Below are 13,418 nucleotides of genomic sequence, written 5' to 3'. Positions count from 1 at the left end.
TTTCTGAGTGTATCTTCTTTATATTTCCTGCACAATGTCATTACTTGTACTTTAGTAAGTAAAGATGTTATATAATAAAAAGCAATGCTAAAGATTACAATGAAGTAGAAACAAGCAGTTTTAGCACAAAGTACCTGCAGAACTAGAAAAGTTTGGCCAGGTCTTGGTATAATGTATTTAACAAAAATAGTTTTCAGATAAAATCATTTTGCTCCTTTACAGCACTAACCTTTTAAATATATCATCATATTATAATATCAAGGACAGAAAATTACTCAGAGTCAACCATCATACAGTAGACCCAGTATTTAAATATCATACAGTGGACCCACCGTTCTCCTGGTTGACTGTTCTCGAAATGTTCAGAATAAACTACGAGAATAATATATTCACCATTATAAGAATCTTCAAATTCTGGTTTCTTATTTTTCTTCTTGCCAGTAGATCTTCTTAGTGTAAGTATCAACTAATCCTTGCATTTCTCTATCTTGTGCCTTTTACTTTTATTCTTTTAATGCCTTGTTTACTGGATTATTTGTGAGAATTATGTATATTCTTCGTTTATGCCCGCTTCTCCTTCATACAGCTTTATTGGTCCAGCTTTTGGAAAAGGCCTCTCTTCTTCATGAGAAATTTAATCTTATGATGGCGACCATTTCATATGAAAGATTTATTTGACCTGGGTTTGACTGATCCAGTGCAACATGTGAAATTTCTTCTGAAATAGTTTCAACTGGTACACTGATTAATACTGCACCAGAACCAAGATTAGAATATAGGTAGTCTGTGACTTGTGATGGTACAAAGCCAGTAATATTGAAAACGTTCCTGTTGAAAGGAAAGATTCCAGTGTACAAAACCCTGAAATGATGTTGTTAGGCACAGCATTTGTCAAGACGTAAAGGATTATTACAAGGATGTGGTGTACTGCCATCGTTATGACTGGGTTGTTCAACAAGCGGTGTTCAGAGTTTTACTGAGAGGATCAAATACTACTCTGTCTAAAGTTATAATTTGTGTGACGTGTGAGCAGAACGATTCATTCTTCTTTGCAAAAATCAACCACCTCTACAGATAAACGCGAATCTCCATTAGCTAACATTAGGAGAACTTAATGTTCTTGTCTTGGTTTAATATACTTCGCGAAATTCTTACTGAAAACAATGAAATCTTCTTTTTCTTCCATCCACTCTGAGCCATTAGCAGTTCCAGTACAACCTGGTGGCCCGCCTCTAGTGAAGTGTTGAGGAAATTTTTCCTGTGAATGATGAACATTGGAGGGACAATGTTTCCTATGTTATTAATGGTGATGGTGCATGTCACTAGCACACCTTTTCCCTAAGATGTTAATATATCAGTCTGTTTTCTTCCTCTTCTTGGAATTATTCGAATTGGAGTTGATACAGTTGTTACCTCAGTTTTGTTTTTATTGTAAATATCTTATGGTTCAAACTCAAAACGACTTAGAACTTTAGCTAAGTTATCAAAGAACTCATTCACAGTTGTTGCACTTTACCAATCTTGTTACTCGTGGCTTCCTCATTGATGCTATTACAATGGAGTGGGAGACTTCTAATCCATGAGATAATATAACTTTGCGCGCCCTTTTTGGAGTAAGTCAATAATGTAGGTTAGCATCTTTGAATAAATAATCGACCAGCTCCTTTTCCACTTCGTCCGAGAAGAAACACATGTGTGGATTATGGCCAGTTCTATGGGGTGAGGCTCCTATTTCTGATTACTTATATTCAGTTAGTTTCTTTCGGTAACGCCGAAGACTATCATGGCACGTGCCAAAATCTTTGACCACTTCACTAATAGATTCGCCTTTTCGCATTGCAATCCTTGCTGTCGTTTTCATGTTGTCATGTTTTGTTTTTTTCTTTTGTCTGCTGTACGTTTGTTTTCAAGTCATATGCTATAAACAAATTAGACTATAAATCACCATTTCAACTAGTAAAGTAGAAACAACTAGCACACTAATTATGGGTAAGCAGGTCTGACAACATATCACTCTCATCCTCTTTTGAAAAACAAAGGATGACATTTTTAACTGTTTAAGTTCAGGAACAGATAGAGGACAGAAAAAACACTCGTCCAGGACCCGAGAAAAGATATAATAATTTCTTAACTTTCTAGCTTAGAGAAAAATGCACGGGTCTAATTTCTCACAGATTTATTTGGCCTTACAAAGTCAAAAACTCATAGATCCTAAAATCAAAAATCTTTAAACTAACAAACAGAACCAACCAACTACCCGCAAAAAAAAAAAACAACTCCTTTTTTTAAAGTGTACTGAATGGGCAGTATACTCACCGAGTCAATTGTAACATTTGCGAGTCACATGTAAAGTTGTTAAAATCAAGCCCAATCCTATTTGATACAACAAATTACGTACAACATACATCAAACATGGATGAGAATATGAATGAAAGATAAGCTTGGTTACAACGTCTTTCTCCAGTTTTAGGATATTTTGATATTGTAAATATATCGTTTACCAGATCTTTAAAAAATCATTGAACACAAATTTCTCTTACTTGGTCGAAGAATAGGTTTTCGTAGACAAAACTTGTAAAAGTGGTGTTAACACCAGCTAGTTCCTGTGAGTAAATTATCAGTAAATGATTCATGCGCTGTACAAATGGAATAGCTGCATACCACTCTTGATGGAATTGGGCGTATAAGTTACAATTATTCCCGGTCTTTCCTAATAATAATTGTGTACTAGATATTTGATTTTTAAAGTTTTCTATGAGAAATAAACTCAATGGTTAGGCAGTGGGCTTCTCTCTCTACAATTCCAGATTTCCACATTAACCACTGGGCACGCCCATTATTTGTAGAGCAATATGTAATATTATTGCGTATTAACCACGTAGTACGACAACAGCTAATTCTAGTGTCCCAGAACGTGCCGCATTGATTGCATCTCAAATCTCACATGGTCGTAAATTTTACACGTTAAAATATCCAGCTCGTACTGTTAAGTGCCTTAATTAAGGCACTTAACAGTAGGAGCTGGAGGTTTTAACGTGTTCAACTACAGGATAAGGGGAAAATATAAATCTACACATTGACCTTTGATTCTCATAGTTTCATACTCCAGAGCGTATGATGTACAACGCCATTTATATTTATCTTTATATGGACATTAAGGCACTTAACAGTAGGAGCTGGAGGTTTTAACGTGTTCAACTACAGGATAAGGGGAAAATATAAATCTACACATTGACCTTTGATTCTCATAGTTTCATACTCCAGAGCGTATGATGTACAACGCCATTTATATTTATCTTTATATGGACATGTCCATATAAAGATAAATATAAATTGCGTTGTACATCATACGCTCTAGAGTATGAAACTGTGAGAATCAAAAGTCAATGTGTAGATTTATATTTTCCCCTTATTCTGTAGTTGAGCAGTTCAAGTTCTGTATTAAAAAAGTGATTGTGAAATAATGTGAAAACATAAGTTGATGTTTTAAAAGTTTTTTGTGTTTCAAGAAGATAATGATAAGTTGGTAATAGATATGAGATTAGATCACAATAAGACATTTAGTCTTAATCACAATAATCTTTACTGTGTTCTCCAGGCAGAAGAGTGCATAACAATATTTAAACTGTGCTTTATCTGTTGTGTGCCACTGATGAAACCTTTGGCTCTGAGCCAGAGCTCATCAGACTGCCTGAATTAAAACCCTGTCTTAACTGAAACACCTTTTATACTAGTCGCTTAAAGACAGTGGTTACACTGGGATTGTGGATTGTGAGAGAGGTAGAGCTTCTTCTTGAGGTCCAATTTGTAGTAGCAGCGTGGATCACAACGTGGTACAACAGAGCACATTTTTTTCTACGAATAAGAAGACCAGAAACGCTAATGGCGTCAATTCTCAAAACCTGGAATGTTATTCTATTCCATTCGTTCATTGTTGTTTAAGTTTTTCTGGAAATAGGTGATCGACCTATTCAGAAGTCTGTCGTACAATTGCTGTATACAACTTCTTTTTTATTTTAGTCTTTGAAATGTCTATCCAAAATACTATTTCACTCGGAAGAAATATGCACAGATGTGTGTGTGGAGTGGTGGTGGTGGGGGGGGGGGGGGTTAACAGAAAAAAATCAACTCATTACGCTGTAGCTACTGGTTAATATACCAGAATACATGGTTATTCATATACGTAGTATATTAATGTTTATTTTGCTTTTGAACTTCTTCCAAATTTCATAACAAAACTACTTGACATTTTATTTTTAGGCTTTTGGCCCTCATATTATTTAATCAAAGGAACAAAATTTCAAAAGAGTTGTCGATCAAGGAGTTAGGACAATTTCAGGCATGTTAAAAAGCAAAAAAACTTGAAAATTAGTATATTAATATATAAGGAGCCGTTCACAGAAATGATGTAAGTTCAGATACTAAAAATATTTTTCTAGTCCACGGATTTAGAAGAAAATCGTCGTGCTGCTACATTAAGAGTTCTAAATTTACATATCGAGAGTCATAGAATGGGGGGAATCAACGGATTTTAGGGGTATTGATGTGTACAAGTCCTTAATCAAAAATTTAGCTTTAATTAAGATTGTAATATCAAGAGTAAAAGTTTTTTGCCAAGATATATTTTGATAAAAATTTATTTTTGTATTAAAGTATAATTTGTTTTATAAAATTTCATATTTGATAACAAAATACATGATTTAGGTATTTCAAATATCATTTTACATTATAACGTTGGTTTGTCACATGTATTCAGTCAAACTTTTTCGAAAACACTTTTCCAAGTAAAGTTTTAAATAAATAATGTCGAATTTTACAAAAATTTTGCAAAGAAAAAAATCGTACGAATATTCCTTATGCGTCACGAACCTATTTCCTCTACTACATTTCCTCGTCATTTTGCAGTTTTGCACGGATATTTAATATGTATGTGTGGCATTCGTATAAAAGATCTACAAATCAAAATTTCATGTCCAATATTGGTAAAAAGCCCTGACAAACCATTAAATATATTGCTACGTGAATTAGTTAAGAAATGACATGCTTTGAAAACACATTAGTTCACTGTCAGTGTTAGGGTTGTACGAGGTAGCAGAGCCAAGCTCATTGTTCACAAAACTTTATTGACGGATTCGATTGTGTGGTTACAATATGTGACTGAGATATGAACATTGTCAGTTAGTTTAACTGCAATACTGACATTGTCAAAATAAGGTTAATATGGGAGTTCTATCGAGTGAAACACAGTGTAAAAAAACAAATAAAAAGTATAAAATGAATGCATGTAGTGATGCAAGGGAAAATTACTTCAACTTCACAATGACACATCAGAAATATTTTAAAAGCAACTTATGTCACTATAACACAAAGTTTGTGATATGTAAAAAATGTTGTTTTCTTCCGCCTTTTGGCACTCCAAGTGTTTCCTGTTTTCTGTAGACAGAACAGGTGTGATTTTAAAAGTACAAAGGTGTATTCCAGCAAGCCACCTCGTGAACAGAATTTTTAAAATGTGAGAAAGTTAACAATAATACGGATTTCATTAAATATTTTACAAGGTTCGTGAGTCTAAGAAATAAAATTACCTTTCGAAATGAAAAATGGAGAGTATAAAGTTACTTCGATTAATATTCCACCGCATTTTTAGTGTTGTTTCTTTTTTACCTTGAGAAAAGTACTTTACTTTTAAGCTACACCTTAAGCAGCTGTTCGTGAGGGTTTGTTATGGTAGCTGCTTGAAAACCACTTCCATCCAAAACACATAAAATGGGATCTGTTTCTAAAGACAAAACCTATATCGACTTAACACAATTATTAAGTTATAAAAAGTTGATTTATGATTATTTTTCGATTCCTTATTATATTTATATCTACCACCAGTCACAAACCAAACAGCCTTAGGAAATGATTAGTTTCACGAACATCGAATTTTAAATCTTAAATGGACTGATTTAGAGAAATATGATTAAAAAACCAGCTGCAGTCAAACCTGACTTTCGCCATATATGTCAGGTTTAATGAGCTGGTTTGTTTTACATAAAAGACTCAATCAGCATTTAACAATGTAATATCTTAACACTGTAACTACACAATAAGTTTGTCGTTTCAAATTTCTCACAAATCATTTTTGATTTTATATTTTTCTTTAAAATGAGAAACCAAAGTTTATAATCTAAACTTTTACCAATGCAGATTGCTTAGAAGAAAAAAAAATTAAATATTTAAACATGTTTTGGTTTATTTAGGTCACCTACTTTATCATTAGTATACCAAAGCTGACAAAACCTGCTGCAGATAGAAATAGTATAATCTTCAGTTTTTATATATTAATGGTGACACAAATTCGTATTTAAAGCTATATAACAACCCGCGCCAAAAGTCAACCTTTAGATGACATTGACATTCTTAAGGAATTTTATTGCCTAACGAAGTCAGATATGTTGGATGTTAAAGCTATTATTTATGTAATGGTTCATACCGATCATATTTGACTCTTTACATCTCAGAGGCTTCACAAATAATGCAATATAGTCAACAATAATTCTCAGCCAAATAAGAAACAAATCACCCCACATTTTTTTAAACACTGTGTATAACTGACTATGATTATCCACGGACTGACATCAACATGTAAAAGTAACACCTAGAAGAATGGATGATGATATATATAAACAGAATATCTTAGCTGCTACAGCTAACTCCGAACATAAGTTTGTGAGATATCCCTTATAAAACAAGCTAGATATCAGTATTTGCGTGAAGACATTCTGTGACACTGCCACGGTTCATTACTTAATCTTATTAAGCAGAGAACCATCCATAATACTTATCTTTGACACATCAACAGAGAACAGGTTTGAATTATACACATATGTAAAAGTTGTCTCAACTATATGACACTTTAATCTGAATCAGCGAAACCTGGTAATTTATTATATCTTGTCATGTTAATCAACAACCTTTTCTGCAAAGCTAAGATCACTTGGAACCTTAATTTTCTGTTCAAGCATCCAAACATCTTCCATAAGTAATCTATCATAAAAAACAATATGATTCCTTCAACACAACATCAGTATATGTAAATAATTAAATTAAGCATACTACGTGTGTGTGTTCTCTGTAACATTTAATCTGATAAGTATCCTTATGACAAGATCATAAGATGACTCAGCAAGTAGATAAAATGTTTCAGTAATTTATTTATCAGCCATATAATATAAAAAGTTTCATTTAGTGCATGATTGATTTGCAAATATTAATGACTAAATAATTCATTAAGGCGTCAAGTAACTGTGCTTAATAAGAAATTGAAAATGCAACTGAATGTATTGCAGTGGTACAAGTATTTTATATATTGCTTTAACTACGGAATGCTTTTGGTTCATATGACCTCCTTGGTATGCAAAAGTATAAATTCATTCAGCTCAAAGCAAAAGTTATATGCTCTATATCAATCAGCCCGCTTAATATAAACTATTTGGAAACGCCAGTAAAGTCGTGAAGTAATGTAAACAGATGAGAAAGTAATTTAGAAGAGTTAATATACGGCGTTTGCCGAACACGTGGATGATAACACTGGAATTAACCAAAGTAAGATTCGCGAAATTTTCCAGCTCTTTATGAAAGGCCGTTCTCAGATTTTAATATTAGAAACTCGAGAGGAAAGAAACACTCTTTGGAACCTCTCATACAATATATTTTTCAGGTACATTGCATAAGCTGTAAAAGTATTTAGAGTGGATATAAGTTAATACATTTTATACAGTAATTGGAAAATTCATAATTCAAGATACTAAGTAACAAGGCACAGCAGATGAATCTATTACAATTAAAACTGAAAACCAAACATTTATATCGTTCTGTCTCTTTTAATTTTGCCCCCTACACGCTTAGCAGTAAGTTTACAACGCTAAAAATTGGGTTTCGATCCTCATGATGTACAGAGCATAGATAACCCATTGTGTAGCTTTGCGCGAAATTCAAAACAAATACAAAACAAAATCCTTGCATACTCGCGTAAATCTTAATATGATTTATCCTTGCTTATTCACGCTACCTTAATATAATCTATTCTTGCACATTCACTCTTTCTAAATATATTTCAGATCCTCCGGTGGATCACCTATAAGTTTACGGACTTACAACGCTAAAATCCAGATGTTAAGACGGAATAAAGATACGTTTGTCGTTGTTGCTGTTTAAGCGTAAAAACTCCACAATAGGCTATTTGCACTCTGTCTACCGAGGTGAATCGAACCCCGGATTTACAACCCTAAAATTCGAAGTTCGATTTATCGTTCCCATATAATTAAAAAAAGTAACGTGTTTCGTGCGTGGTAAGCCTTTTAAACTTCATTAAGCCATGGAAAAATTATGTTCGGAGTGGTGAAGTACAGACGACGTCCCCATATGCATAAGGGAAGGGTTGGTGTAGATAGTACTATGTATTGCAAAGGGAAGGGTATTTGAGGAATAAACCTGTCATCCTTCAGAGCCCCATCTCAGATAGCAAAGTTTACGTTTTAAGGTTTGGTATGTGAATTTCTTCATTCGTTTATATAGACACCTAGAGTACCGGTACTGTCACGTGGAAACAATATCACGGAATTTTATTATTTGCCCCCACGGCCAGGTTTTGAAAACGTCGCTAGATCTGGTGTCTCTTACTAGATAAGTCGATCAATTTGTCATTTTTGATCAGACCATTCAGCTCACAGTGTCTTTTTTATTAGAGGTGTTTGGCGGATATCACGTGTTGTGGAATAGGTTTAACCTCGCAGTCATTGAAACATCCTACACGGCGATCAGATTCGTTCAGAAATTTACTAGTCTATGCAGGTATAGGTCACTTAATTGTTTTAATTACTTTAAGTACACAACACTGACCTTACAATTTACATACTTTGTGCATTCAAGTACAAAATACCACAACCAAAAAAAAAGTTTTCCCCCTAGTGGTTTATTATTGTATATTTACTCTGTCTTTACCTACTTCAATAACCCTTCCATATTATATCGGGCTGTCTATAGTTTGCGTCCCGTACAGTAAATTTGAGGATACACGGTTTGCATCCTGTAGGCGCAAAATCGCGAAACATACTTTGGGCGCAGGTGTGTTATAAGAATGACGGCCAAATTATAGTATTCGACCAAAAGATGGTAATGGGTGCTGTTGAATAGCTGCCTTCCGTCCAGTTCTATCAGTTAGTCATTGGTTGGCTATAGACGAATATCCAAAACAATCAAAAACCAAGGCCTACTTACATCGTCTTAACATGTTTTATTTTACTCTTCCTTAATTAATTAATGTATATTAACATAATTTATCTGTCCAAATTTACTCCCCATTAAATATAAATTCAGCTTTATTAAATTTTATTCTTGTACATTTACTTCGTATTGTTTGTTTGTTTTAGCGCAAAGCCACAGAATACTCTATCTGCACTCTGTCCATCGCATAGAATCTAACACCAAATTATAGCGTTGTAAGTCCATCAGGGGACTACTCCTTCTTGTTATGTTTTTCTTGTATGTCTTCTGTATCCTAATAAACATATTTTATCCTTGATTATTTATTCTATCTTAGTATATTTTATTACTTTACATAGTCTTTTTATATATCAATCGGTTTAACATGTTATATTTTTATATGCTTTATGCACAATATATTCAAAGACATTTTCAAATATCTTAGTATGCTTCGCTCTTTCATGTTTAATATCTTATAAATATTTTCAAATTTTACCAAATTAAACTACATTAATTTCTTTCTTCTCTTACGTCTTTTCTTTTACCCAATAAAGCTTCTCTAACTCATTTTTCTCCTCAATCACAATAGTTTTCTAGTATTTAAACTTTTATTTTTGGTTGTATTTCTAAAGTTAGTTTTATTTGAATATTTTTTTTTAATTATGTTTAATTTTTTAATGTTACTTTATGCGTTTTATTAATTAATTTCGTTAAAATACATTTGAGTTTATTAGTTCGTGATAGTGTTCGTGTGCGTTTATTTATCGTCAAGGCCAATGTTTCGGTTTGTTTGTTTGTTTTGTTATTAATCACAAAGCTACACAATGGACTACCTGTTGTCTGTCTACCGCGGATATCTAAACCAAATCCAATTTTTAGTATTATAAGCCCAGCTCGCTTGGCGCTGAGTCACTGAGGGACGCAACAACGTTTCTGATTAATTATCGTTTCTAGTGCATGATATTTGATTTTACGTTTCGCTTAAATTAAAGGCTTAAATCTTGACTTACATTAAGAACTTACTGGTAATGAATTTTAACACGTAATTTAACCTGTAAATACAACCTATGTAGGTCTTTGTATTCTGCTTAATATAATTGCAATCAAAACTGATTTTAGCAGGTGAAAGGTATAATATTTTTTCATATTTTCCTTATTCCTTTCTATGCATTAATGTAAATTTAAAATTTCCTTCTACATATAAATTTATTCAATCGCTAAACTAAGACTTGGGCGAACTTTTCAAAAGAAATATCTTCTTTTTTTTTTCGAACGAGTGAACTGACTGATATTTATAGTGTGCATTTGGATTCAAAAGATTATGTTTGCATTAAGTCAGTAAACGATATATAACCGTTTGTTATGTGGAAACTTGAATGACATGTCGGTAAAGCATCTTTCAAACATTATATTTGGGATACCAAGTGTACTATGCTACAATTCATGCTTTTATTTAGTGAATAATACTCAATATATTTTGAATTCAAAATGAATAAAGCTTCGAATATATATAATAGTAACATTTCAACATTTGTAAAGTCACAAAGCCAAAGCGTGGAATGTTCCTAAAACGCACATACGTAACTTTTATTCGTGGAAATTGAATTATAACATATAGTTTGCTCAGGATTATAAAAAAAATATATTGTAAATATTTTTATTTTATTTTACAATCATACAGAAAATATTTTTAACTTTTTTTTTGCTCGTTGCATGTAATATTTCAGTAATCTTTTTCAAGTGTGTAAAGCAATAAACGCAAACTTACATATAATATTTGTCGAAACGTAGCAATTTTTGTGCTTATTGAAAAGTTAAAAAGAAGACGATCAAAAAGAAAACATTTCAATAAAGCGATTTTATAGCAACCTTATAATAAAATCCTATTCCAGTTTCCGTATCCTTGCTGTATATGCTGTTAAAGTCACCTGCAAAAATAATATCCCCCCCCAAAAAAAACACATAAAGGTATAAATGTTGGTTCATATAAAGGCAACGCTGAAAATCTTGTTTATTTGTTCACCAAAGACAAGAAGTGATTTTCTAACAAAATGAACAGCTCTTAAGTAGGGAATCCATTGTAAAGACAAACAAGTGTAGTTCATTACAGTTTAGAAACTCTTCTTCTCGCGAAACAATCTTGTTTCGTGAGTTGTCTTCAAATTGGCTTTGTTTGTTTTTCTTCTGCCAGAGAAATAACGTCAACGCACTCCTACTGGAGAGAAGGGGATTTCGAATGTAAAATTGTATCAGGCTGGATTTAAATCCTGGCAATTTTCTTCAATAGATTAACTGCCGAAAGAATTTTGAAGCTTTCCAGAATATCGAGAGATTACGTTAGTTTTAATGGCACTGCTGTTTTATTTAGTATTCTAAAGTTAATGGTCTGTGTGTTTACGAACTTTCTTATCTATCAGCCATGAAACTGATTAAAAATCCCTCAGTTAAAAACCTCCTCATATTAAATCCAGTACAGCAGTACAGTATCAGAAACATTCATACAGAAATAGTTTTGTAACTAAACATGTGCAAACTGATGATTATTTTCCAAAATATATTATTAGATACATAAGATAGAAAATTTCGTTTAGCTAAGACTAATCAATATGCAGAGGACAACATATACGCAGTGTTAAAACGAATTTTCAGGAAACAAACAAAGGGGGAAAAAATCCTGTAAACCCTTCTCTAGTTAAATTACCGACAAGAGGTAAAGGTACGAATCCTGTAATTAACTGGTTTAGGAGAAAAGAAAAGCTGTACCCAAGTTTTATATTCTTCAGTGTTATTAATCCACTACAAAGACACTTATAAAAACAGATCTGACCAACTTGGTTCAGGTGCTTTAATGAACAATTTGTTTTAGAAGTATACTAATAAACTGCAGAAATAGAACAAAAGCAAATAGAAAAGTTACATAAGATGTTCTGTCATTCTAGAATCAGAAACGTTTACATAAGGAGATACTGAGGTGTTGGTAAATAAATCTTGTTTAAAATAATAATATTACACAAAAATCAATGCGTCGTGGAAAGATATTTTAAAGAAAGAACATTTCTATTTTGAACTATAATTTGAAAAACTAAATAAAACTTTTATTCATCATCATAGCAAGATAAAACACTATTAATAAGTTAGAAACATTTTTACGAAACGCCATATAAAACACTATTAATAAATCAAAAACATTTTTTACAAAACGCCATATAAAACACTATTAATAAATCAAAAACATTTTTTACGAAACGCCATATAAAACACTATTAATAATTCAGAAACATTTTTACGAAACGCCATATATACAAAAAAAATTACGTTAAAAACAAATCCAATAGTAAATTCATATTCTAGATGTCTGCAGGTTTATTCAAGAGAAAATTTAATGTAAGATGTCCAAGGTAGCTTTATTGATATTCTAAATTTACTCTTAGTAAGTAGCTACAAAAAAATAAACTGAAATATGGATTTAGATTATTAGTATTTTCTGTTTAATACAACTAATTATGTTTTGGACAGATGACTTTTTATCATTATTGCTTTCTTTAGCTTTTATTGTAAGCTACATAAGATATCACTATTTTGAATAACTACATTGCTTTACTTAATCATCTAATTATTTTATCTTATTATGAGCACATTTTTTAAAATCAATTTTTCATATGATATCATATATTTCATTAAACTTTCCCAAAACATATACATATATTTATTAAAATAGCTTCAATCCATCAATAATACTTAGTAATGTGATTTTTGACACAAAAGAGGGGAAAATATCTTTGATCAACGTTTTTCTATGTGTGCCCTTATTTCTAATCGTATATCTAGACGTCATGAGGCTTATGAACCTAAACAATAACCATATTTTATACTTTTCCTACTTTTGTGTAAATTGTTATTTATTAGAAACTGAAACGCTTCTCTTTATCGATTAAGATAGTAATTTATCTCCAAAGTTTGAATTCTTTTCTTTTCTGCAACAAACAGCTTTTCCATATTCCTAAAGAAAGTCATTTCCCTGTAATTTAAAATCAAATCCTACAATTGTTTTGGTAAATTGTTATGTGTGGAAATGCAAAATCTAAACTTATCTTTCTTTTTAAAAAAGAGATAAAAAAATATTTTAGAAGAAAATGTTGTTGTTTTTCTAAACGGCTTTCCGTCCCCCC

Source organism: Limulus polyphemus, unplaced genomic scaffold (assembly GCF_000517525.1).
Source record: "Limulus polyphemus unplaced genomic scaffold, Limulus_polyphemus-2.1.2 Scaffold90, whole genome shotgun sequence".
Classification (NCBI taxonomy): domain Eukaryota; kingdom Metazoa; phylum Arthropoda; class Merostomata; order Xiphosura; family Limulidae; genus Limulus; species Limulus polyphemus.
Note: the sequence above shows the minus strand (reverse complement) of the source record.